The 26,115-nt window shown below is 46.1% G+C and overlaps 1 long non-coding RNA gene across 1 annotated transcript in view; it reads right to left on the bottom strand.

Annotated features, from left to right (window-relative positions):
* The window catches only part of LOC146784098 (uncharacterized), a 104,147-nt gene extending 93,269 nt beyond the window's left edge, over nt 1-10,878 (bottom strand). The window contains exon 1 of the long non-coding RNA XR_014970494.1: nt 10,829-10,878. This is a non-coding gene — a long non-coding RNA (uncharacterized LOC146784098). The remainder of the gene's footprint in view (nt 1-10,828) is intronic.
* Nucleotides 10,879-26,115: the final 15,237 nt, after the last annotated feature.

A 26,115-nucleotide genomic window follows, 5' to 3' on the forward strand; every position in this document is an offset into this window, starting at 1 on the left:
CTATGAGGTCCAGTTCTGAAGATGCTTTCTGAAAGAAATGGTTTCAATTTATTTAGAAGAGAGGGTTAGGAACAGGCAGTCTTTATGTTTGGGGTAATTTGATCCTTGATGGTGAAATTGGAGTCCAGAGTAAATCCATGCGACTTGGCAGTCAGTGAAAGTTGGGTTGTGAAGCTGTTATGGTTTATGTCATTGGCCAGATAGAATTCTTTCTTTATTGGGTTGAGCTTCAGGTAGGCAGTGGACATTCATATATGGATGATGTGCAGGCAGGGTTTGAGGCACTGCATGTCTGAAGCAGAGTAGACTTTCAAGTAGAGTTATGTATCATCAGCATGTTGGTGAATCCTGATCCTGTTATCTGTGAGTAGCTCACCAAGCAGATCCATGAAGATGCTGAACATGACAAAAAAAAGGCATTGAACCCTGGCGGACTGCACAGGTCCTTAGGACCTGGAGAGGCCCTTTGGTCAGCTGTAAAGGTAGGATGAGAACCAGTGCAAAACATTGCTGGAGAATCCCATTCGGGAATCCTAGGTGCATGTGAGGGTGGGTTGGTTGACTGTGTTGAAGGCAGGTGAGAGGTCCAGTCCTATCAGAAGGCAAGGATCATCATCATCTATGGTCAGGAGAGCATCGTCTATGATGTATAAAATGGCGGTCTCCATGCTGCATCATGATCTGAAGTAAGGCTGATAATTCTGATATTGGAGTTGAACACAGACTGCTTTTTCAATAATCTTGCCAATGAATGGTAGGTGAGTGATGGGCCAGTGGTTGGCAAGGTAATCAGGGTCTAAAGTTGGTTTCTTTAGGAGTGGAAGGATTTGCCCTATCTTGTGAGCTTCTGTAAAGATGCCTTAACCGAGGGAGGCACTGACATATTGCAAAAGCCTTCTCATTGGCTGAATTCTCCTTATGTTCTCAAAGAGAACTGAATCATAGCTTGTTTCAATTGCATTCGATCATGAATATGAAGCTCAAAGAAGGCAAAGTGAATGAAATAGATTGTTGTACCCTAATAACCCATCTACACTGTCCAGAAATAATTCACATGGTGTTACATGTCTTTTCAAGTGAGAAACACACTCCCATTTGATGTTGTTGTTGTAGGTGACAGTGTGATCACATCAGTTACCAAATTGTGAATGATATGTCCTTAGTCATGAGATAAAAAAACAAAGCATTACATTTTAGAGATCACAAATACTGATTTCTATTCTATTCTATTCACATTTGTATAGCGCATGGATACCCTGGGGCGTCCCAGTGCTAACATCTGCTACACACACTGACATCGCGTGACATCAAAGGCAGCCATAGGAAGGCTACCCTTGAAGTTGCGGGATATTATACTCAATGGTTAAGTGATCAAAGACTGTGTGGTATATTTTTATTTGGACAATTTGATTGCAAAAACAATTGTCTGGATGGACAGGTAGGTGAGTGGTCGGCATTCAAAACTTTGTAGTAAGAAAAGGTAAAAACAATCTCTGGTAACATATTATTTGAAAACAAAAACAAACAGTTGTTGCGTGCAGTAAGTTATTTTATTTTATTTTTGGTGTTTTCTATAGCGCGAACAAGACCCTGATCAGAGTATCAGAGCGCTTCACAGTACAGAGCAAAGAATTCTAGATAGTTTTAGTAGAGTCCCACAGATAGATAACTGGCATATATGATGGGTGGATAAAAGTACATTCAATAAAAACATACTAAGTAAAAATAGGTTAAGTTCAGTGCATTAGGAAATGTTCAAGTACAAACAAATCATATTTAGAGAGGCTGCCCTCAACAAGCTATCATAGGGACGAGTTTAGTATAGTGGATAGGTTCATAGCAAGCAGAAATGTTATTGAAAGTAGAGCTCCCTCCAGTAGTCGGATCTTGTGATAGCCAAAATCGGGAGAGTCACTCCACAAGAAGAGAAAGTCAAAAGGTTATCTGTTGGAGTTTATAGGGCCATGGTGAGTAAGGGCTGCTGAGGATTTAATGGAGTAATTTGCTCATCAGAAAGGACTTAGCTTCCCTTTTAAAACTGTTGTTGATGAGATTCTTCTGATACTCGGCGGGTGTGAGTTCCAGATTCTTGGTGCAGCTCCAGAGAATGCTCTATCATATGTTTTTTTCTTGCTGAAAAATTAAGGTTTCAGGAGAAGATTGACGGAGCTCCGAGAGAGTCTGCTTTCTCCAGATATTGTAAGTTTCTGGGCTAGATACCAGGGAGTTTCGTGGTATAATGCTTTATATGGGATGCAGGCCATATTTAGTTGTATTCCCGCTTCGTAAGGCAGCTAGTTGAGCGCCTTCAGGTGTGGCGTGATGTGGTCAAATTTTCTAGATCCTGTGAAGAGTCTTTCGGCTGCATTGAGACAGGCTTTTAAAGAGGCTGTTGAGATCTTGGGAAGACCAGATAGAGTTGTACATCCGTATTCCAACCTCGAGATGACTAATGCCTAAACTGCAGTTTTGAGGTCCGTAGTTTCGATGAACGCTTTCATTTTTCTGAGATAGCTGAGGTGAAAACAGGCATTTTTAGCCATCATGTTGATGTGGGTTTGCATATTTAGGTTCTTATCCAGCGTAATTCCAAGCGATTTGGTGGAGTCCACTAGGATCGAGGTACAATTTAGTGCAGTGAACTGCTTTTTTTGTGCAATTGTGCAATTTAAAATATCTGGTCAATAAATTGCATCTATTGGGAAGGTAAGTCAAGACTTACACCATTGTGTCTTCTGTGTGACCCAGTAATAACAACTATAAACTGCAAATTAGAAAAATTCACACGTTTATTACTGCAGAGCAAAGGTCCTATTCCGTTTCCTTACCCAGTATAGCGAAATTGACATGAGAAAAACAATGTTTACTACCTCACAGATTTCAGGGTACAAATATTTTACACAGGGAAGCAACTTAGTAGTTAGGAGACTTTTTTAATGTGATTTAATGTGTTGTATAAATTTAACACCTGCATCCTTCTTTTGGTTAACTACTTTAAAATAAAAGTAATAATAAAAATGAAAAAACTCCACGGCGTAGACAATAACTTTAGTTGCACAGGGTGTAATATGCAACTTATTACTATTGTTGATGAAGTGAGGGTCACCATAACCATCTCAAGGTTTTGCCGCTTGTGAGTCATGACACCTTCCGACACTCATGGCAATAAATGGCATAGTACACTCTGTGAATCGGTATATGTATTATATGGATTTACCTATACTATTTATCAATTCATATATGCCTCACACCAATCAAAATAAGAGTAGACTAATAACATGCTATTTGGAACTAGTGCACTGACAAGCACAGATTCACACTTTCGTTAATTCAGTCAAAATGTCAAAGTTCATGTCATTACCACATTACAGTTTAACAGCCTTTAGAAACAGTACTTTGATTCACAGATTCCATTGTACGATCAATTTGTTGAAGAAAACAGCATGGCAAAATATAGAAAGGGTCCTTGTTTACTGAAATTACTCAGTGACATAATGGACTACCCTGCTTAGTTGTCTGTAGTTAAAAGAAGAGAAAAACGTTTGATTATGTTGTTAAGAATTTAAAATCCTAGTATGACAACATCTTTGTGGTGTTAAAAACACATTTTCTGGTTACAGAGAGAGAAAGTCTTAGCTCTTCAACTACATTTAGACCCTAATGAAAAATCTCTGAAATGGTTGGGGGTGGAGCCAGGCTCCTAACCAAAGGCTCTGGTCACAAAAACACCCACAACTGAAGCAAGACTAGTGATTTCAGCTTTTGGTTTATTATTGCCAGGACCATCCAAAGAGGCATCAACAGCATCAGATGCTTCAGTGAGTGATACAGCGCTAAGTCCACTAAAAGACAAAAGTGCAGAATTTGACAACTTCGAGCTGCAAGAAGGGACAGAAATTGTGCGGAAGCAGAAGCAAAAGTAAGAGAAGGAAGATCAAAATTGGATAGCCTATAGGTTGAAGGCTGACATCTGTAATGTCTGATAATGCCAGAGACGTTTGGGGTCCTATTGAATAAAAACAGAAGGGGCGAGAGTAGCCTGTTGAGCAGCTTGTCTGCAATTCCACCACACCCCTCCTCTCTTTCGGCCATTCTCCTTTTACACTTTATCAGCTTTTGAGAAGGCCTTTGCCAAGTTACACAAATACCCATGGGTCAGTCTGCTTGTCCCAAGGCTGAAGTAAGTATAATGTTCCCAAAAGAGAAAAGACATGAGCCATGAGAAGCGCTTGGAAATAAAGCTTTGGCTTGGCTTAAGCATGAGGGAGACTATGTTCCGTTTTAATAGCTGACCTGAATGGTAGACAGAGATGTACTCCATACTGGTCATAACCTAAGTAACAAATCCTCACCTCTGAAGATAGTGATTGATAGCTGTGGTTCAATATGGCAAGCAACCACATGTTGCTTTCTAAGTTCTAAGGAGCACACGCTAAGTGACCAAGATGCAGTGCCCCAATGTGTCTCTAGCCTTTGGACTTCTTCCCAGGAGTCAAACCATAACCCAGTTGTATTTCCTCTTAGCTTTTTGGGGGCATATTATCAAGCACGGCTTTAAAATTATCGCCTCTTTAGCGGCAGAAAACTGCCGCTAAAGTGGCGATAATGGGCATGATAATATGCCGCAGAGAATTCCAATAGTAGCCCATGTAGACACCAGAACATGGGCTTCTATTGGAATTCTATAGCCCCTTAGTTTTAAGGTCTCGCCTGACCAAGCGCATGCGCTGGTCTGGCGAGACTTATTGAGAGGGCTCCAAAAAGTGCTACCAGGCCAGCCTAGAGCTACAGTGCATGTGCACTGGCACGCGCGCCGCGCTTTACCGCGATTACTTTCATTTTCGCGCTTTGATGTTTGATCGTGATCGCGTTCGCGATCACTTTCACTTTCGTGGCCACACGGCCGCTTTGCATAGCCAATAGGTCTCGCTTTTGGGACCTTATAAGTATTTAGTTATGCAACTGTTGCATGGCTAAACACTTATAAGGTCCCAAAGGCGAGACCTATTGGCTATGCCAATGCTTGTTAGTTTTTAGCTCCAATTTAACTTTTATGGCCTCTATATAATGTCTTTCTTTTTTCCTTGTTATTTTATCCTCCTTCTCCCTCACATTTTATTGATCCAGCTCACCGATCTTTGTGTTATTTCATTGTGTAATTTTGTGTAGTTTTTCAGATATGCCAATGGGACCAAAGTTTTAATATCTCTAATTTAATCTAGTCCAATCTAAAGTCTTTATATGGCTTGAGCTGGTCTTCTCTTTTATCTTTGCTGTCAATAATCAAAGCTTAGTGCTATTTCTTCGGAAGTTAACAAATGTGAAAGCTAATATGTTAAAACAATGAACACTTATAACCACAACTTCATGCATAAATTTATGTGATACTATGTAACTATACATAGAAGATTTTTCTTTTCTCAATAGACTTCTTTTTATTTCAAACTTAAAACAATGAACACTGAGAGAGCTCCCGCGGACAGGTTGCACATACTAAAGTGCCTATGGTGACCAGATTTTGAGAAGCAAAAACCGGGACAGGCAAGGGTTAAAAGTAGGACTAAAGCCTTTAGATCTACTTTTATGCCTGGCCTGATTTTGGCATAGCCTTGTAAGAGAGATATAGGGGGCGTTGGGGAGGGGGGGGGGAGAGAGAGAGAGACTTAATCCACACATTTACAAGCTATGCTCACATAACATTAGCTACTTATGGCAGGACCTCAACTCTGAGCCCCCCTGCCATCCTCCCCACTGTCCCCCCTCTGCTGCAGCATGCATGCAGCCGACCTCCTCCTGCACTGCCTGAACCATGTAAATTACGGAGCAAGAGTATACCTTTTAATTCTCTTTTGCAGGATGAATTTACCTTTGTCCCCAAAACAGGGGAATGTATTTAAAAATAAAGAAAAGCCTTAGGACACCGGAACAATCCTCCTAAAACTGGGACTGTCCGGGAGGTAAGTTGGGAAGTCTGGTCACCCTAAAAGTAATTCTCAAAGAACAACACATCTTCCACAGAATAACTTTGTTTTACTCCTGGCACGTTAGTTTGAGCAAAACGAGTGTGAAATCATACGTGTGTGATAGGGAGAGAACCATGTCTGTTGTTTTATTATCAAGGAAAATTTAGATGGTGAATTCTCAAGTGTATCTATCCTAGCTAAGGATTTGTGATATCCGAATGCACTTTTCAATATTGTCATGAGTGTGATTTTTTGCACTTTTCTTATGGATAATCCTATCTTCGAGTTCCTTGTATCTTGAAAGAAGTCAGGCAACCATAATGGATGGGGAGAGGAGTTGGCCTAAAGGCTAGGGTGGTCAATCTTGAATCTGGGGAACTGGGTTAGAGTCTCGGCAATGATGCTGAACATCCTGTGTTTCTGGGTAAATCACGTAATCCCCCGTGCCTAAGAAAAAAAAACATGAATGTGACCTCATGTAATGCAACTGGTGCTATGTAAAGTGCTCTGATACCCGATTCGGGTCAAGTTCGTGCTATATAAACCTCTGTAAAATAAAAGAAAATGGAGGAAACTTTTTTGAAGTACAGGTCTTGAACCCTTACCAACTGGTGGCTCGTTGGAAGATGAACCTAGGCAACTAGGTCTAGTTCTATCTGAGGAAGAGAAGAGAGGAGGCTGCGAGTGGGATTAAGAAGGTCAGTTACTTACAAGTTAATCTGTTGGCCCTAAAAGAAACCATATGTGTATGTATAGGTTAATATCAGTTGTTAAAAATATTTGCTATACTTTTGTGCCACCCCTCCTCTCTCTGGCTCATCCCAACCCATTCTTACTACTATGAAACCCCAAACATCCTTCTCAAGCCTTCCTCTCCTTTTTTAGTCATGGCACCCAACTAACAGGCACACATGGCCACTACTTACAAAAATAACGTACCACTTCGCCTTTCAAATCCATTCACTTCATTCTATCCCTACTCTTCACTCTACTAAACCCACAAATAAAGAGCACAAACCTAAAACAACTAGTACAAAAAAAAATGAAAATTAATGTACTAATCTACTAACCTCTAATCTTGTGTTCTGGAGTCTGGTGCTGCTCGCAGCAAAGCACTTCTCCGCCTTGTCTGGGGTAGCAAGCGCTATATAAATGCAATTACAATTATAATTGTAAAGTGTGTGGTTTAATTTTGGAAAACAGACCTCTGATTGTATATATGTGTCTGCAGCTACTCGCCATCGCCTTGTCTGGGGTAGCAAGCGCTATATAAATGCAATTGCAATTATAATTGTAAAGTGTGTGGTTTAATTTTGAAAAACAGAGCTCTGATTGTATATATGTGTCTGCAGCTACTCGCCATTGTTTGATAATAACTTGGACATGTGCTCCTATCATACGGAATAGAAACCACATTACGGAGGAGGGAAAAGGTTTGCAGTCTGGCTATAAAATATTAAAGTATGGCTTAATAGGCTTTGGAAGACAGTCAGGTCTTAGAGGATAAGAGGAATACTGCTATTATTAAGTTAACATCATTTAGCATCACTCAGTACTGGATTTTGGAAATCTAATGAATTGATTCAAGGGATTTGTCCATTACTGTAGAGCCTCAAAGTATACACACTTCACACTCAATATCTGTACTGAGGTTCTGTTTTGAGGTTAGGAAGTCCTTGTTTTGAGGACAAAGAACTCGTTTTATTATTACCTGGTACTTGCTTTATGTATGCTTAAATGTATCAAAAAACCATCTTGGTTAGATGTACAGGGTTTTACAGCTTACCCGTGCCACATTTTCTTTTATTTTGCACTTTTTTGAGGGCAGCATTCATTTTTGTGTTTAACTTTTTTTGAATGGGCATACAGTTGCACATTTCTTTTGCGATTAATGTTTCATATATGTTTTAAACAACCTGTACAATAAATTACCTGTGCCAGTAGTAAAACTTACAGAGTACATGTTTATGCCCTTCGAAGCCTTGTCTCATTGAGAATGTGCCTGGTAGATGTGAGTAGGCAGGTTCCTGGTGGATGTGAGTCTGCAGGTTCCTGGTATATGTGAGTGTGCGGGTTCCTGGTAGATGTGTGTATGCGGGTCCCTGGTAGATGTAATTATGCGGGTTGCTGGTAGATGTGAGTGTGCGGTTTCCTGGTAGATATGAGTGTGCGGGTTCCTGGTAGATGTGAGTGTGCAGGTTTCTGGTAGATGTGAGTGTGCGGAATCCTGGTAGATGTGAGTATGCGGGTTCCTGGTAGGAGTGAGCGTGTGGGTGTCTGGTAGATGTGAGTGTGCCAGTTCCTGGTAGATGTGAATATGTGAGTTCTTGGTAGATGTGAGTATGCGGGTTCCCGGTAGATGTGAGTGTGTGGGTTCCTGGTTGATATGTGTGTGCAGGTTTCTGGTAGATGTGAGTGTGCGGGTTCCTGGTAGATATGAGTATGCGGGTTCCTGGTTGATATGTGTGTGCAGGTTTCTGGTAGATGTGAGTGTGCGGATTCCTGGTAGATGTGAGTATGCCGGTTCCCGGTAGATGTGAATGTGCGGGTTCCTGGTCGGGGTGAGCGTGTGGGTGTCTGGTACATGTGAGTGTACAGGTTCCTGGTAGATGTGAATATGTGGGTTCCTGGTAGATGTGAGTATGCCGGTTACCGGTAGATGTGAGTGTGCGGGTTCCTGGTAGGGGTGAGCGTGTGGGTGTCTGGTAGATGTGAGTGTGCCAGTTCCTGGTAGATGTGAATATGTGGGTTCTTGGTAGATGTGAGTATGCGGGTTCCTGGTAGATGTGAATATGTGGGTTCCTGGTAGATGTGAGTATGCCGGTTCCCGGTAGATGTGAGTGTGCGGGTTCCTGGTAGGGGTGAGCGTGTGGGTGTCTGGTACATGTGAGTGTACAGGTTCCTGGTAGATGTGAATATGTGGGTTCCTGGTAGATGTGAGTATGCCGGTTACCGGTAGATGTGAGTGTGCGGGTTCCTGGTAGGGGTGAGCGTGTGGGTGTCTGGTAGATGTGAGTGTGCCAGTTCCTGGTAGATGTGAATATGTGGGTTCTTGGTAGATGTGAGTATGCGGGTTCCCGGTAGATGTGAGTGTGCGGGTTCCTGGTAGATATGAGTATGCGGGTTCCTGGTAGATGTGAGTGTGCAGGTTTCTGGTAGATGTGAGTGTGCGGATTCCTGGTAGATGTGAGTATGCCGGTTCCCGGTAGATGTGAGTGTGCGGGTTCCTGGTAGGGGTGAGCGTGTGGGTGTCTGGTACATGTGAGTGTACAGGTTCCTGGTAGATGTGAATATGTGGGTTCCTGGTAGATGTGAGTATGCCGGTTACCGGTAGATGTGAGTGTGCGGGTTCCTGGTAGGGGTGAGCGTGTGGGTGTCTGGTAGATGTGAGTGTGCGGGTTCCTGGTAAATGTGAGTATGTGGGTTCCCGGAAGATGTGAGTTTGAGGGTGCCTGGTAAATGTGAGTATATGGGTTCCATGAAACAGGGCCCTCCCTGGAAAAGATTAGAAGAGTATACTTAGAGTTCAAGTGGGTGGATGTGGTATCTCACCCAAGAGGGAAGTTCCAAGCAGGAGTTGGCAGTCAGGACTGATCTCAAAGTGCAAGATGAGGATTAGCTGTGTAGAACATCCCAGAGACTCACACAAAGGCGCTTCTCTGATAGGAAGAGTAGCTGTTGGTCGACACTCATGGTCTACTAAAATGACTATCACATCTGAAGGATCCAGATGTTTAACCAACACCAGCAACAAATTTGAGGAAAAAGTAAGGAAAATACTTCAAACCGATGCTGCCGGTCTCTGTCTCGCTGACATGCACATAGACTCATCACATGTTCTTTATCCTTCCCTGTTTGTCACCCATTTCTGACTTTCCCTATCTTGTTATCATGCTTCTCTTCGCCAGATTGGTCAACTTTTATGTCTTCTTTTCTAGGTCTGGCATTAGCCAATACCTTTTGTTTTTTAATGCATATACGTACTATACCCATAAAGGAGCTTTAAGTCAAGCCTTTTCATACATTGGTCTATTGTAGTGGCATTAACATAGCTTCCCCCCATAGCATACATAACATGTGTATTTGTAAAGCACACGTTCACCCAAGGGTATTGTTACCCAATAGTGCACATTTTGTCCACCTCAGAAGGATGAAAGGCTGAGTAGAACCTCCAGGATTTGAACCTGTGACCATGAGGTTGAACACAGGCCCCTACAGTGGATGCATTAGTCCACTGAGCCACCAGACCCGACATGCAGTATGGAGCACAGGGCCAGTCCACATCAGGCATTGCCTTATCTGACTGACAGTGATCGCATTCTGCTCTTCACAACGTGCACATCCGCACAATAGTTAGCCTCCTTCCGTGCTAGAGAGGTAAGGATTTTCAAAGCCAAAAGGTCAGCAACCAATACCAGACCTACTGGATTTGCCAATCTTTGTTTCTTCTTGCTTTTGAATAGCCCTGGTTTCCCACACTCGTTTAACACACACACATGGTCTCTTACATTTACCATGTTACTGTCTCCAAACACCAGCCTCTCTGCCTCATACATGTGCCACATACTTGAAATCAATATTTCATGTGCTTGCTTTCCTACTCTAATTCTCATCTTTCTTTCTCTCTCTGACTCATTCTCTCTCACTTTTTCTTTCTCTCTCGCTCTCATTGTCACTCTCTCTATGCCTCTTTCGCTGTCTGTTTCTCTATATCAATGTCAACTTCTCTCTCTCTCAGTCACTCCATACGCCTTTATCAGCAGCGGCCGTCATGACCCACAGGTAGGGGGTTGGGGAGGGTCACAGGGGGGTCACATGGGGGTTGTGATTGCTGGAGGGAGGGATTTCTTTTGAAAATCACTTACCTTGTCGCCGCCCGCCCGATCCCACGTCGCTGCTCCTGCTCTCCTGCTCTCCTGCTTCCAATTTCAGGAAGAGGAAGTAGGCAGCCAGGCTCCCTCCCCTAAGCCAATCATAACGTTGCAATTGCAGCGCTGTAATTGGTCTGAGCACCGTAACAGGGCGCAAAGCCAGGGGCTGTAGGGGTGGCCCTGTTCTCCATGCAGACTGTAATGCAGCCTGCATGGAGAAGTGGGAAAGTGTGCATGACTGGTTTGGGCGGCCCGAGAGGCCGACCAAACAGTCTGCGCACCTTTAGGAGTGGGCAAAATACTCCTCCCCTGCCCTGCTCGCAGAGCAGCCCCACCTGCCCGCCCGCCCACAAAGCAGCCAAACATTGAATGATAATAACTGAAAGTTATTATTTTATGTTTTTTCTTGTGCACTGCTTGAAAGCTGTGAGGCGACGCTCCTCCGCCATAGCGGAGGAGCCGCCCCTGGTCTTTATCTTTCTCTCCTTTTCCTCCTTCTTCCTCTGATTCCTTTAGTTTGTCCCCAACTCTTCATCTCCCCCGCTTTTCCCTTTCTTTATTACGGACTTTTTTCATCCATTCTTTTTTCTGCCTCTCTATCTCATGGATATTTTTCATTCAGTCTTGCTATTTATCTTTATCTCTCTCTACCTTTCTTTTCTCTCTCTACCTCTCTCCATCTCTACTCCCCCTCTCACTTCTTCCCTTTCTCTGTTTTTTACCCCTTTCTCATTCACCGGTCCTGTCGCCATTACTTTCCTCTTGCTTTCAAATGCTTGTTACTCTTTCTATCTACCTCTCCCTTTCTTGGAAAACGGTCTCTCTCGCGGTCCTATTCACACCCCCCCCCCCCGCTACCCCCCTCCCGCCGTTTCTTTACCTCTCACGTGTGCCTGTTTCTCATACTCACTCTCTCCAGTCTTACTCATGCTCCCCCTCTCTGCGTCTCTAGCTTGTTTCTCTCCCCTCCCTTTCTCGTTTTCCCTCTCCCGTTCTGTTGAATGCTAGCTTGCCATACTCTCCCTCGCTCACACTGCTGGGGGTGCTCACCTCTCCTCGCAAGAGGTTTCCTGCAGCTCTGGCGATAACACAACCTGCCTCTTATCTGAACCTCAGACGTGGCCCGCACATCAGAGGCGCTCTCGCCAGACCATCTTTTTCTGTCCCATTTCCTTGTGAGATTGGAGTCACCTGCTATCCTTTTCTCTCTTTCTTCTCGTCTTCTTCTCTTTTTTCTCCTTTTATACGCATTATCTTTCCACACCAGTACACAAATCTCATTCTTCCTCATCATTTGCAAAGCACACAGCCCCTATTTCACCCCAGCATAAAGACAAAAGCCGAAGCAGTAGGTTTAAACACTCTCTATTGCACTTTCTGCTAGAAATCTATAGAAGTGGGAGAGCCAACAAATTAACAGAGAGATCCGAGCCAGGACCGAGCCAAAGGTCTGGCTGGGTTTATTCACGAGCCGAGCCCTTAATATAGTTGACTTCTAAATCATGCAATAAACATCATGTATAATATGACAGTCTCGTTAAAAATAAAAAAAAGTATTTCTTTAACACGCAGAAGCGTTTCAACAGCTGGAATCACGCGTTGGTAACTGCTCTCGTATGCGACAATGAATGAAAAGAAGCCTGATAAATAAAATATTTGCAGAGGATCACACAATTTGGTCAAGCTTGGAAGTCAGGATTGGTCCCAGGTTTTCTGGTTTCACATTATGCAACTCACTCGCTAGATGGCTCCCGCTTTTAATCCTTTATAACACCAAAGGCTTATGCTTTCTTTTGAATAATTCTTGGCACATGATGGTAGAGATGGGTAGCAGGCAGAACCCACATTAAAGTTCTAGCTGTGTGGGACTTACTGGAGGCAACAGGAGGGGTAGTTGGCACCCAAAGATGTCTTTGGGGGCCAACTACCCCTCCTATTACCTCCAAGATGTCCCACAGAGCGGGATTGATGAGAGGTTTTCAGTGGCCACACCCCCTCTCTCCACCATTCTGAAAATGTGCCTCCTCATGCGCTACTTGTTGGGGGATGAAGTCCCCTTGGCTCTTGAGGGTCCTTAGGGGCCAACTCCCCCTCCCGTTACCCTTTAAGGGTCCTTTGGAGTCAACTACCCCTCCTGTTACCTCAAGTACCACACAGCTGGATTGCTAAGAGGTTGTTGGAGTCCAAGCCCACCATTCTGCAAAGGCACCTCCTGGCACACTACTGGTTGGTGGAAAAAGTCCACTGTAGTCCTGAGGCTCTCAGGAGTAAAGTAAAATTCAGTTCCCGACCAGTAGTGTGCCAGGAGATGTGTTTGCAGAGTGGTGGGCCTCTGGTGAGTTGCCAGGCTTTTAAAAAAAAATGTTTTCTATTTTTAGGGAATTTCGGCCTGGGTACCCCATCCCCCTGGACCATGCATTTTTAGAATGGGGAGAGGGCCACATGGCCCCCCGGGCTGATTTCAACCCCCATCCACCGGGGCCTGGCCTTTCTTTTTTTTTCTAAATGGAGTTGGACTTGGTGCTCAATAAACTCTAGCCAAAGCATCTTTCCAGCTACTTTTCAATCGAACGGGCCCATAGAGTCCCCGGGGGTTGTCCCAAACCTGGGGCTCCTCCAAGGCCCATAATTGCTAGGGTCTTTAATTGTCGGGACAGAGACGTGATCTTACAAACTGCACGGGCTGGACCCCCGATGAAAATTGAGGACGCACACATCACTTTTTTCCCAGACTTCATCGTCAAGGTTCCGGCACAACGGCGTAGTTTTACTGAGGTCAAAAAGGAACAAAAACATAAAATACTCCATGCTGTTCCCGGCTAAACTACGCATGGAATCAGATGGTAAGGTGTGGTTTTTCCTGTCCCCAGAAGAAGCCTGGGACTGGATGGAAGGATGGCGCCGAGTGGGGAGGCAGTCGGATGGCCGGAAGAACGGCGGCCCCAACAACAACCAGCGGGCCGTTCCGGCAACAAAGGAACAACGTCCCGAAGGTGACTCAGACGGAGCGCATTGACTTCTGCCGGGGGAGCCCGAGGGATTTATCCTGCATGTCTTCCGATAGGTGGATTAAACTTTCCTGTTTGCCTATCTGCAGCGCACCGGACAGATCGTGCACACACACCGAGGTGGGAGATCTACCCTGCAACATGCAGGAAGACTGGACTACAATAAGCAAAAGTTTAACCGTATTATGAAAATACTACATTGGTAAGGCGAGGGACAGAGGTGGTTAGCCAGGCACCCCACATATGGATGGGTGGGCGACAGGCACACTGCCTTGTTGGGGAGTGGATAGTTCAGATTCCACTGGCAGGGGGGGAGGGAGGGGGGTTTCGTGGGGGGAAGGGAGGGTAGTTGGGGTTTCGACAGTTAGAGTCTTTTATGCGCAAAATATTCCACAAAGTATGGTTTAGCTGGCCACAAGGGTCCTAATATGGTGTTTGTTGCCTACTAGAGGAGATGAGTCCGAGGTAAACTCCACTAACGATGTATATGCATTCCACTCTCCCCCGAGGGGCCCCCAGGTCTGTATAGATAATGCCGTCACAAATGTCCATTTTAGCTTCTCCTAAATACCACATATGGCGGAATCTTTTGAAAGAACACTGTCTATCATGACGTGGAATGGGAATGGTTTAGGAAGTAAAATAAAGAGAGGGGTGGTCCTGCAATATCTTAAACAACACTCACCGGACTTGGTCTTATTACAGGAAACCCACCTGGTGGGGAATAGCTGTAAAGCTCTTCATCGCTGGGGTTATAAACTCATGGTTCATGCTGGGTTCACTTCTGCGTCCAGTTTCTTCTTCGGAAAAGCTTGGCCCTTACACCCACTAATACTTGGGCCGACCCCCAGGGGAGATTCGCAGTTTTAGAGGCCATCTGGGAAGGTAAACCATTCAATATAATTTCGGCTTATCTCCCACCAGCGCTGGGAAAAGTGGCCTTACAGGATATGGGTAAGGTGCTGATTGATCTCCCCCAGGGCACTTTCATACTGGGGGGTGACTTCAATATGACCATGAACGATATGCTGGACAGACACCCTCAGCGACCGTCCCCCGTCATAAGATGGGATTGGCTGACTTCGCCCACGCAATGGGACTTGTTGAGATATGGAGACTATTAAACCCAGGCATACCCCATTTTACACACTACTCCAATGCCCAGAACAGTATGTCCCGCATTGACTATTTCCTCACTTCTCTTGCAAATGTAGGTCACTTTCAACTTCTTAAAGGACTCCCACGGGGTATCTCTGATCACTTCCCGCTCAGTCTTGAGCTCACCTTCCAAAGACAAATCACCCGAGGCCCCATAGTCTTCAGCCCTTGGCCTCTCAAAATTCCAGACATCAAAGAAGACCTGGCTGAGCACACAGACTACTATTTCACTGAAAATGTGCGATCGGTGGACTTGGCTAACGCGATATGGGAGGCGTATAAGGCAGTAATCATGGGGAGGGCCCTGGCCTTAAAGGTCGGATACCTCCGCAATCATAATGAGCAGTTGGCTCAGATGGAGAGTGACCTGCTTCTTATTGAATCTGAACACAACACCTCTCCCACCGACGACACAGTCCACAGACTCAGGATTAAACAATTAGAATACAGAGCCCTGGCACGGGAAAGGCCCAAGCGAAACTGCTTCAGACCCGTCACAGGGTCTACGAGCTTGGTGAAAGAGTCGGCAAAATGCTGGCATGGCTGGAACGGCGAGATCAGGAGGCTAGATGGGTCCCGATACTCTCAGAGGCGGATGTTACGCAAATAACGGACCCCCAGGAAATAGCGGAAACATTCACAGATCACCAAGAGGCGGTGTATACATCTAGAACTAAATACACCTCAGAGGACTCTTGTCAGCTCCTAGAGGAGATGACTCTACCCACGCTCTCCGAAGACGACATAGCGGCCCTAGATGCCGATATCATGGCAGAAGAAATCTGCAAAGCTATATTTGCTATTAACTCTGGGAAGGCCATGGGACCCAATGGAATCCCCATTAAATTCCTTAAGGGGATGGCCCTTAAAATAGCTCCCCACCTAAAAAATATGTTCGATGAGAGTTGAGAAAGTGGTCATCTGCCCTTGGATCAAAGACTGGCCGCAATAGTGGACTTCCGCAAACCGGGTAAACCAGCAGCCGAGTGTGGCTCCTATTGACCTATCTTGCTGATCAGTGCTGAGGCCAAGGTCCTGGCTGAACTTCTCGTGACCCGGTTACTCACAGTCATCCCCTTCTTGGTCCATGAAGACTAATCGGGCTTTATACCGGGCTGAAACACCTGCCTGAATATTCGTCGTGTCCACAATGTTTTGGGGCGACAGCCATATCTGTTGTCTTTTGACGCTACCATGGCGTTTGACTCAATAGAGTGGCCCTATCTTTTCGAAGTGTTGGCGAGTTTTGGATTTGGCCTGAGATTCCGACAATGGGTAACACTGCTATACACGGATTTGCTGGGACAGGTCAGAATGAACAATCGCACATCACGCTCGTTCACACTACAAAGAGGGACCAGGCAAGGCTGTCCCCTGTCCCCACTACTGTTTGCGCAGACCCTCGAACCGTTGGCCCACTGGATACGGCGAGATGCCTCTATACGAGGACTACAGTGGAGCGAAGATAGAGAGGACAAAATCTCGCTATATGTGGATGACATCCTTATTTATTTAGCATCCCCTCGAGCCTCCATTAACAGCTTGCTTAACGTCATTACCAACTTCGGTAAATATGCCGGATACTCAATTAACTGGACAAAATCTGTATTATATGTATTACATGGCCCCACAACCCGCCTGCCTCGTGGTTACACCATAAAACTGGCCTCGGAGGGCTTTAAATACTTGGGCATTTTTATCACACCTGATCCTAAATAGTTCTACGAACACAATCTTCTGGGCCCTCTTAAACGACTACAAGAAGATGTTACACACTGGAGGTCGCTGCCCCTATCCCTCTTGGGCAGAGCGGCCTTATTTAAAATGCTAGCGCTCCCTAGATTTTTATATGTGCTTCAAAATTGCCCCTTCCCTATTGCGGAATCCTATTTTAACACCCTAGAAGGGGATCTCCGTCTCTTGCTCTGGGATGGAAGGGCGCCCGCATCGCTCTCCAAAAGCTCACAAAGGGGTGGTATGACGGGGGAATTGCTCTTCCAGATTTACGTCTCTACTACTGGGCCTCACAGTTGGTAGCCATCAACCAATGGCTTTACAGATCCCCTACAAACCCGGCCTTCCACCTAGAACATTACCAGATGGGTCGGGAGGGATATTTGGGCGCGCTTTACAGCAAAGCCCGAAAGAACCGTTACCTAGGACGGATGGCACAAACAGTAGCCATATGGCACAGAGCCAACAAACGTTTGGGGTGGGTGGACAAATTCACGAAAGCCGCATCATTGTGGTCCTCTCAGAGGTTGGGCTCACTTTGCTTCCACGCGGGGTTCGACAGTTGGGACATTATTGGCATCACTACTCTGGGAGATTTGGTCAGCAAGGGGAAACTTCTCACCTTTTGGGACCTACAACAGAAATATGCTCTTGCACAGGGTGAGGTCTTCCGCTATTTACAGATCCGGCACGGTATTCTTACACAAGATCTGGACCTTCCTACCCTGCCAGACTCCTGCCCCCTAGAGGACTGATTGCTTTCTGAGCCACTCCTGACGAAAGCCATCTCCTGCACATATCGTAAAAAATGCAATAATTTGCCTGACTCCTTTCAGACTCTGCGACAACATTGGCAATCCAACGTAGGACTGTTGGATGATGAAGATTGGCAGACCGCACTGATGTCCCACAAAGAGACAGCGATAAACCATCGCTTCTGCCTGATACAATTAAAAATACTTCCTAGATCCTATATGTCCGGAGTGCTCCTGGGTAGAATTGGTAGAAGTCCTGATGTATTGTGCCTGAGGGGATGCGGCCTTACTGGTTCCTTTTATCACATCTTATGGGACTGTCCATATATATGGCCCTTGTGGGATAGGGTAACCAAAAAATTGACAGACACACTAGGCAAACATATTTCATTATCGTCGCGGTTAGGGCTCCTGAACATATGGGAGGCCACAGATTTGACAGACATAGAGTAGCAATGGGTAGCACTGGGATATTTGCTAGTGAAACGGGCTATTGCGATGCATTGGGGATCCAGCACGAGGCCATTGACAATTGGGTGGGTGGCAGAAATGGACAGATGCAAGATCGCAAGGAAAGAGGTCTATAAACAAAGAGGCTGCCCCAATAAATGGGACAAAAAGTGGGGAGGGTGGAACGCCTTTAGAGGCGAAATTTGTAGTTCTCCGACAGAAGATATGGCAATGGGAAGAACCCGGCTCGCTGACCCCTTGACTGGTTAACGCCGATTACATACTAGCAACACTTGTTTATATTATGTGATCCTTGAATGTCACTGTGATATTGTATTGATGGCGCTTATTTCACTTAATGAAAATTGTTATAATAAAAAAAAAAAACCTTGGAAGTGTTGGCAGGTATTTGGAGACTCTGCTTCAGCCGAGTCCCGAAAAAGTATAGAAAAAGGGTCAGGGTAGGATTACCCTGACCTCTATCTCTGGTGCTGTGGTCCTTCAGGAACCCCAACAGTGTAAAAAAAGCATTTTTTAAAATATTTGTGCCACGAAATCATGACGAATTTTGTTGCACAATTTTGTTTTTTAAAACAAGCATGGGCTCCCACACTTGTTTTAAAAAAAGCCCCAGGATGGGCCATGTCCCGGGGGCATGCACTTATATTAGAAAAACTCAGTAAGAGGTGCACAGGGCTCCCCTTCAGGGGCTCAATTGAGCCCCAGGGACCACCACCTCCCTGGTGCTTTACTGAAATGAAGGAAGGGGGCCATGGGATCTAAGAGCCCTGGGGAACGCAATCTCCCCAGGGCTTCATTTAAAAGAAAGGAGGGGGCCGCACGGAATCCTCCTCCTGAGTCTTACATATGCTCCAGGGACCATCACTTCCCCTCACCTGGCCTGTGCCTACTAAAGAAAGGGAGCTATGCTGCCCCTCTTCTGGAATCATTAATGGCCCTGGAAGTTCCCTAAGGCCGGTTCCTGCTATCTCCCCAGGTGCCTACCCTCGTGAGATAGCTGTTTGCTTTTGCTTGGCAGAAGCTGTGACAGCTCCTGCTAAGCGAGAACAAACACTAATTCTGCTCCCAGAAAGCTGGAGCTGTCAAATTGTTCCAGTCTGCTGCGGGCTGAGTTTCATCTGTTTCACTGGCCGCTGTCATCCAGGCATGGAAACAGAAGAAACAATTGCTCCCGCATACAGGGAGCTGAATTTTTAGCCGCTCCCTGCGTTTGGGAGCAATGCCAGTTCCAGCAGGAGGTGAGAGGCCAGCAGGGATCGCAGATGACTTGAGACTCCCCCTGTGTTCCTCAATGATACAGACTGGGTGCCCTGGGTGGGGCCAGGGCACCCAGGTAGATGTGGTCAGGCCCTGGGGATGGCTTCCCAGGGGCCAAAATCAGCCCAGGGAGGGGGGCTGCGTGACTCCCTACACCCGATTAAAATTTGACCGGGCCCCGGGGATGCTCATTTGTCAGAAAATACATCTTTGGAAGCATTTACAAATATAAGCATAGCAGGAGCCCCAGTTGAAGCTCTGCGTCAGTAAGGCACAAAAGATCCCAACTTCTTGGGCATTGGTGTTAGGCAATGCAAGTGTATTTCCTCTCATATTGCATGTTGAAAAACAATCTGAAATCCTTAATGGAGGTGACTCCATCGTTGACCTATTGGAGTGGAATCTAATCTGTGGAGATTGTGACGAGTGATTTATTTTTCGTTGTCTCCTGTTGAGAGCAGAGTCCATAATGCTCCATTCTAATTACCCTGAGAATGCAAATGCCCCAAATCATCTACAAGCTCTGCCCGTTTGGCCACGGTCAGTTTTCTTTGGTAGTATGTAGAGGTCTTCCTGACTTTTTCCAAGTGGATGGACAGCTTGCCAAAAGATCCTCAAGCACGTTTCCCACCAATTTTGGTGGCACATTACTTATACAGAGGAATTCAAGGACATCTCCACCAAACAAAGACGCACGTACTTCACTTAGTTTTCGGGAAGTTCCCCTGTTCAGTGGAGAATCCCGTCTTTGTATTCTCATTGTCTTCTCTTGATGAGGATTCACATTTTCTCAGATTTGTGGATGAAGGTGCTAGAGGAACAATCACATTGCCAAAATTACATGCACAGCTCATGGTCATTTACGCTGATGTAGTGTAGAATATACACAAGACATTCACCCAACGATGTAGCACTTACTAATTAACCAAATGAAAGTTTTCCAGTTGGGTAGACATTTTTGGCAAAACTGGGGACTCTTCTTGGAAAAAATGGGGTTCGATTCTGGCCTTGATGCTGATTTCACAGAAATTAAACCTCAATGGGAAGCACTTACAAATATTAACATAGCCGGTGTCCCAGTTGAAATTCCACTTCAATAAAGCACAAATGATCCTATCTTCTTGTACTTGGAGAAGGCAAAGCAAGAGTGTTTCCTCTCGTATTCCACAGTGAAAACCAAGGTGAAATCCCAAATGGCGGTGAATTTATCATTGGTCTATTGGAGCACAATGTGTAGTGACTGTGATGAGTGGTTTCTTTCTTGTCGTCTCCTGGTGAGAGCAGAGTCCATGGTTCTTCCTTTTAAATACCCTTAGTGTGCAAATGCACCACTCACACACCCAGTCACAGACATACAAAGGCACTCACAAACCCACTCACAGACCCACACAGGCACTCACAGACCCACACAGGCACTCACGGACACACACAGGTACTCACACACCCACTCACATACCCATACAAACAGTCAAACACCCACTCACATAGGCACTCATACACCCACTCACAGACCCACAAGCCACTCACACACTCACTCTCAAAGTTTACAGGTTACAGTTAAGATTAAAAAGTCAAAAGCAGGTACAAATTCACTGAAAAAAGCAAAGGTTACAGGTACGTTATAGTTAGGATACAGAATTTTTAAAAACTCAGAAATTCACTGAAAAAAACAAAGGTTAAAGGGACATAATAGTTAGGCTCAGATTTCATACACACAAAGCCATAGAAATTCAGCAGTTATAGTTACCTGAGCTACCTATAACTTACACCCCACAATGCACTGCTTATGAGCTCACATATTACATCACTCATGACATGGTCAGTGACATCACAGATGACATCTCCCTTAAGTGCAATTTATCAAGCCATGCAAGGCCACCTTGCGTGGCCCTTAGTGGCTTGATAAATCAGAAGTAATGCAACGCAGCACAAATCCTGCATTACGTTACTCTGCCCCACGGACGCATTCCATGGGTGTTGTGTGGTGTTCCCACATACTACCCATGGATTTTGGCACATTCCCAGATTTACCATAAGTGGTAGATCTGGAAATACATCAAAACTGCTATGCATCCCCAGGGGAGGTGCAACTAGGAGAATATCTTTATTGTTTCTTGTAATTTTAATTGTATTCATATAGAACTTACTACCCCTGATAAGGCGTCAAAGCTCTTTTCGGCTAGTAGCACACTATTCCAGAACTCAAAAAGGATTGGTGGTGAACTAGTATAGGGATATATGAATTAATGTGAGCGATGGACATGTGAGTTTGTTAGTTGGATTGAAAAGGAGAATAGATGGATAGAAGAGTGAAGAGTCTAGAAAGTGTTTATTAGGAGATCGTAGTAGTAGGAGGAGGATTGGGATGAGTAAAGGAGAGATGAGGTGTAGGAAAATGAGGTGTCAGATGAGTCTAAGGAGGGATACATCTCGGAAGAATTTAGAAAAGGTTGTTTGGAAGATCTTAGTGTTAAAACGAAGTTTGGGGTAGGGGTGGGCGGTTAATTCCGCTCCACCGTTGGCACTCCGTGCCCCGCTTACTGTGAAAAGTTTTTAAAAAAACTCTGTCAATCACTGGCTGAGCGGAGTTTACCGATGGCCCGTGCTCACCCCAGCTCATACACCTGTTGCATCTGCTGCGCACGCTTGCCTAAGCCTATAATGCTCAAGGTAACAGTGCCTCACCATCTTGCCCTAAAGGACTTGTTACTACTGACAACAGCAAAGGCTGGTCTATGCTTTATTTTTGTATCGTTCAGCTGCACGGTATGTACATGCTGTAATACTATTGGAAAAAATAATTCACAGTTTTTACACCTCATAGGTACTCACAGTTATTGCAAAATGTGGTGGCGATGTCCTGGAGAGGTAATGATAGTGCTTAGTGTTTCCTCGAGATTAAGCTTTCTGCTCAATGTAGAATAACGTCTGATACTACATTACTGGACGTTTCACCACCTTTGTTTAATAAAGCACCCTATAATTTGTTTTCTTAAAATCTGATGTATTTATATTTAGGGGTGTGAATAAGATAGGCGAGTGAGTGTGGGGCAGGGTTTGGGGTTGGGTTTAGAACAAGGGACCATACCAATAGATCTGTCGGGATAAGCTCAAGAGACGCTTCTTCAAATGTTGAAAAATAGGGTTTTTTTTGCAGAGTTTTATATAGCACAAACTTGACCCGAATCCAATCAGGTATCAGAGCGCTTCACATAGCACCAGTTATGTTACATTAGGACACACATTCATTCTTTGTTAGGCACGGGGATATTAAGTGATTTGCCCAGAATCACAGGATGTTTAGCGTCATTACCGAGACTCGAGCCCAGTTCCCCAGGTCCGAAGTCGAGTGCCCTAGCCATTAGGCCAACTCCTCTTCCCTTACAGGAGCAGTGGTGGTGAGACAATCAGTGCTAGCAGATGCCCCCATCTGTAAGCGTCTTTGTTGGTCACCCTCATTTAAACGCAGGAAAAGTCCTGTATTTCTAAGGTGGTGACATATCTGGCTACACCATCAGGAAATCTCTCTCCAGCATAACAACTTTCGGTTACTCACGGGTATTGCATTTGGAGGTCAGAAACAAACCCCTGTTTTAAAAATAAAAAAAATGCTGACCGGCTGGTCGACATGCCTTGGCAAGCATCGCGCAATAACCACTCCACGCAATTAGTTAGCGTAAAAGGCCATTTATTAGGACAGGGTTGAACAACCGTACACAAAAACATCAATCAAACCCCCCAACAATCCCCAACGACATATCTCTCATCCTTCCATTCTCTCCCATACTCCAAATACTCACTCCCGCATCACACAGCAACCTCTTCACTTATCCCATTCGCTTCATCACTTCTCTTCCAACCTCCTCCATCGTCTCCATCCATCGCACTCCTGTATGACGCACCCCCACCTTGCACCAGTATCCCCCTCCCCGGAAGGGTGAGTATGCCCGTCATGGACTCCCCCCCCCCTCCCAAGTACGCCAACCAGGGAACCCCCGGAGGGCGGTTACCTGTCCCACCCCACTCAAGTGCACCTTTCGTCCTCACTCCCTCCGGCCCCAAATGGACTCGTTCCATAATGCACTGATGACATCCCTAAACTCCATCATATAGTACGCATTGCCCATGTACGAAAGGTGCACCCCGTCGTCCCTGAAAAGAAGGGCTCTTCGAGCCGCAGACCAGTGTGCGTAATCATTTTAACTCCAATGTTCCCACAAAAGACACACATTGCCCTATTCAATTTCCTCCTCGCTTGTTCCACCGCTGCGGGCTTCAATGCCCCTTTCCAAATCCGGCGTGGGATGAATTCAGTCCACACAATGCAGGCGCCAGCCAGATTGCGTCTCATAGCCTCCAAGTCCCTTTGCATCAAATGAAGCAACGACACCCCGGATTGTTTCACCAGATCATTTTCCCCCAAATGGATAACGAGCATGTCCGGGCATCCTCTTTGCAATACTTTCTTTGTCAGCCAGGGCAGCAGTGCTCCCAGCACATCCCACTCTTGCCCCACAAATGTACCTCATGATGACTGCTCCGTAGGCCAAGGCTACGACCGTACACCTGCCTGTCAGCATATTTGGAAACCCAATGCACAAAGGAATGTCCAACGATCCAGGTAACCGTCTTGGCTCCCGGACCCCCCACGCAACCTACGAAGAAAAAAGAAATTAGAAACAAAGAAACAGACCCCTACCGCTCCAGCAGCCTTCGCGCACCTTCGCGCTTGTCAGCCCTACTTTCGCACATACCGCTCGCAACAACGCGACCGCCACCTACCAATTCGCCTGATCCTCTCCCAGGACCCCCCCAGCCTAGCCGCCGCCGTTGCCACGCCGATCCAAAATGAGTGCGTCCCATACAAAGCAGGGTCCTTGCCCAGGCGCTTCACTGTCATTCGTAACACTGCCAGTAAATGGAACGCCGTGACCCTCTTAGCAGAAGCATGACAAAATATCTCTCCTTCCATCCTCCCCGCCTGCCTGCGGAACGCACTCCACTCCTGCACCGGACAAGCCCCTGCCTTACCCGACGCACACAACCACACCCACTTGCCCCTCTCCGCCTGATCGGTTTTGGACTGCCCCAACCAGATACCTAAACGTGCCCCGTCAACTCGCACATCCTCAAAACGCCTGCAAGGCACACCTCTTGACCCCAACAACTCAGACACCCTGAATGCCCCAAAAAACATACATATCATGCACAAACGAAGCAAAACCAACTCGGCAACATCATAACAACAATTCCGCAATTCTGCCAACATCTCAAGTAACAGATCAAACGTTATTGCCTCCCGCAGCGTCCCCCCCCAAATCCCTCCCTCACCCTTCCCCAGCCCTTTAACATCCTACTCAATAATTCACTCCTCGCTGGATCAAAACCCAAATACACCATGCCGTAGAAGGAAATGCCCGCTAACTTCCCCGCAATCGTCCCTTGCGACAGACCTCTCTCCATACAATCCAACACAAACTTCATCACCCCCTCCTCACAGCTGCTGCGTGACATCCGTCAGTTCACACTTGTCCACCCCAAAAATGTTCCAAACTCAACCCATGCCAGCCGATATGCGCGCCTTGTGGAGTCCGCAATAGATTTCTCAACCAGATCCACTACTCTCACTCCCCCCAGCTCCAGATACCCTCCGGCACCTTGGTCTTGCAAGCCTCTGCTCCCGGCTCCAGCTTCCTGAAGCGCTGCCACTGCGAACGAGACAATGCATCCGCAATGTAATTTCTGGCGCCCGGCACATGTTGCGCGCGAAAAAGCACATTGAAACGCAGACACAGCAGCATAAAACTTCGCAGTAAGCGCAGCACCCGCAGATCCCTTGCCCTCTGATTGTTCACCAAGTCCACCACCGTTCTGTTGTCCACATGGAACAAAACCGACCTGTTCTGAAACTCCAAACCCCACACGTGAAGTGTGACCACCAACGGAAAGAACTCCAAGAATGCGATGCTCCTGCCCTGCATCAACCAATGCTCCGGCCACTGTTCTGCACACCACCTCCCGTCCCAGAAAATGGCGAAACCTTTTGCGCCAGCCGCGTCTGAAAAGATCTGCACTTGCCACACTATTTTGTCATCCACAAAATCCAAAGACACCCCGTGGAATTCACTCCGAAAAACGTGCCAGATCCGCCAATCCGCTCGCACGCCCATGGATATCCGCACTCTGTGATGAGGGAGCACCGCCCCGGACATGGCCATGCCCAAATGCCTGCAAAAAGTCCTGCCAGCCCGCACCAATCGACATGCGAAGTTCAACAAACCCAACAGCCGTTGTACCAATCTCAAGTCAATCCTCCGCTGCTCCACCACGTGCAACAGAAATTCCTGCATCTCCCCTGCTTTCTGCTGGGGCAACCTCGCTTCCCACGCCACGGAGTCCAATTCGATACCCAGAAAGGACAAACGACAGCTAGGCCCAGCTGTCTTTTCCGGTGCCAATGGAACCCCAAAGTCACAGGCCAGTCGCTGAAACTGCCGTAGAGCCTCCCCACACTCCCCCGACTGGCCATGCCCCCACAAACAAAAAATCATCCAAATAGTGGGACACCAGCCGGTGTCCCGACCTGTCTGTGAAAGCCCACTGCAAGAAGGAACTGAAGGTTTTGAACAACGCACAGGATACGGCACAGCCCATTGGCAAAACGTTGGCAGCAGCATCTGCCAGGAACCTGGGCGTTGTGTTTGGGCCTAATCTCCAACTGGATCTTTTCGTAAATAAAACTGTGACCACCTCCATGATGTTGCTTCGCATGCTGTGGAAGATACTTCCGCTGCTGCCGGCCCATGCTCGTCCAGAAGTGGTTCGCGGTACTATTTTGAGTAGGCAACGCACTACTCCTGGGAGCTCCAAATAAATTGTTGGCCAAGCTACAACGCTT

Source organism: Triturus cristatus, chromosome 11 (genome assembly GCF_964204655.1).
Source record: "Triturus cristatus chromosome 11, aTriCri1.1, whole genome shotgun sequence".
In the NCBI taxonomy this organism is placed as follows: domain Eukaryota; kingdom Metazoa; phylum Chordata; class Amphibia; order Caudata; family Salamandridae; genus Triturus; species Triturus cristatus.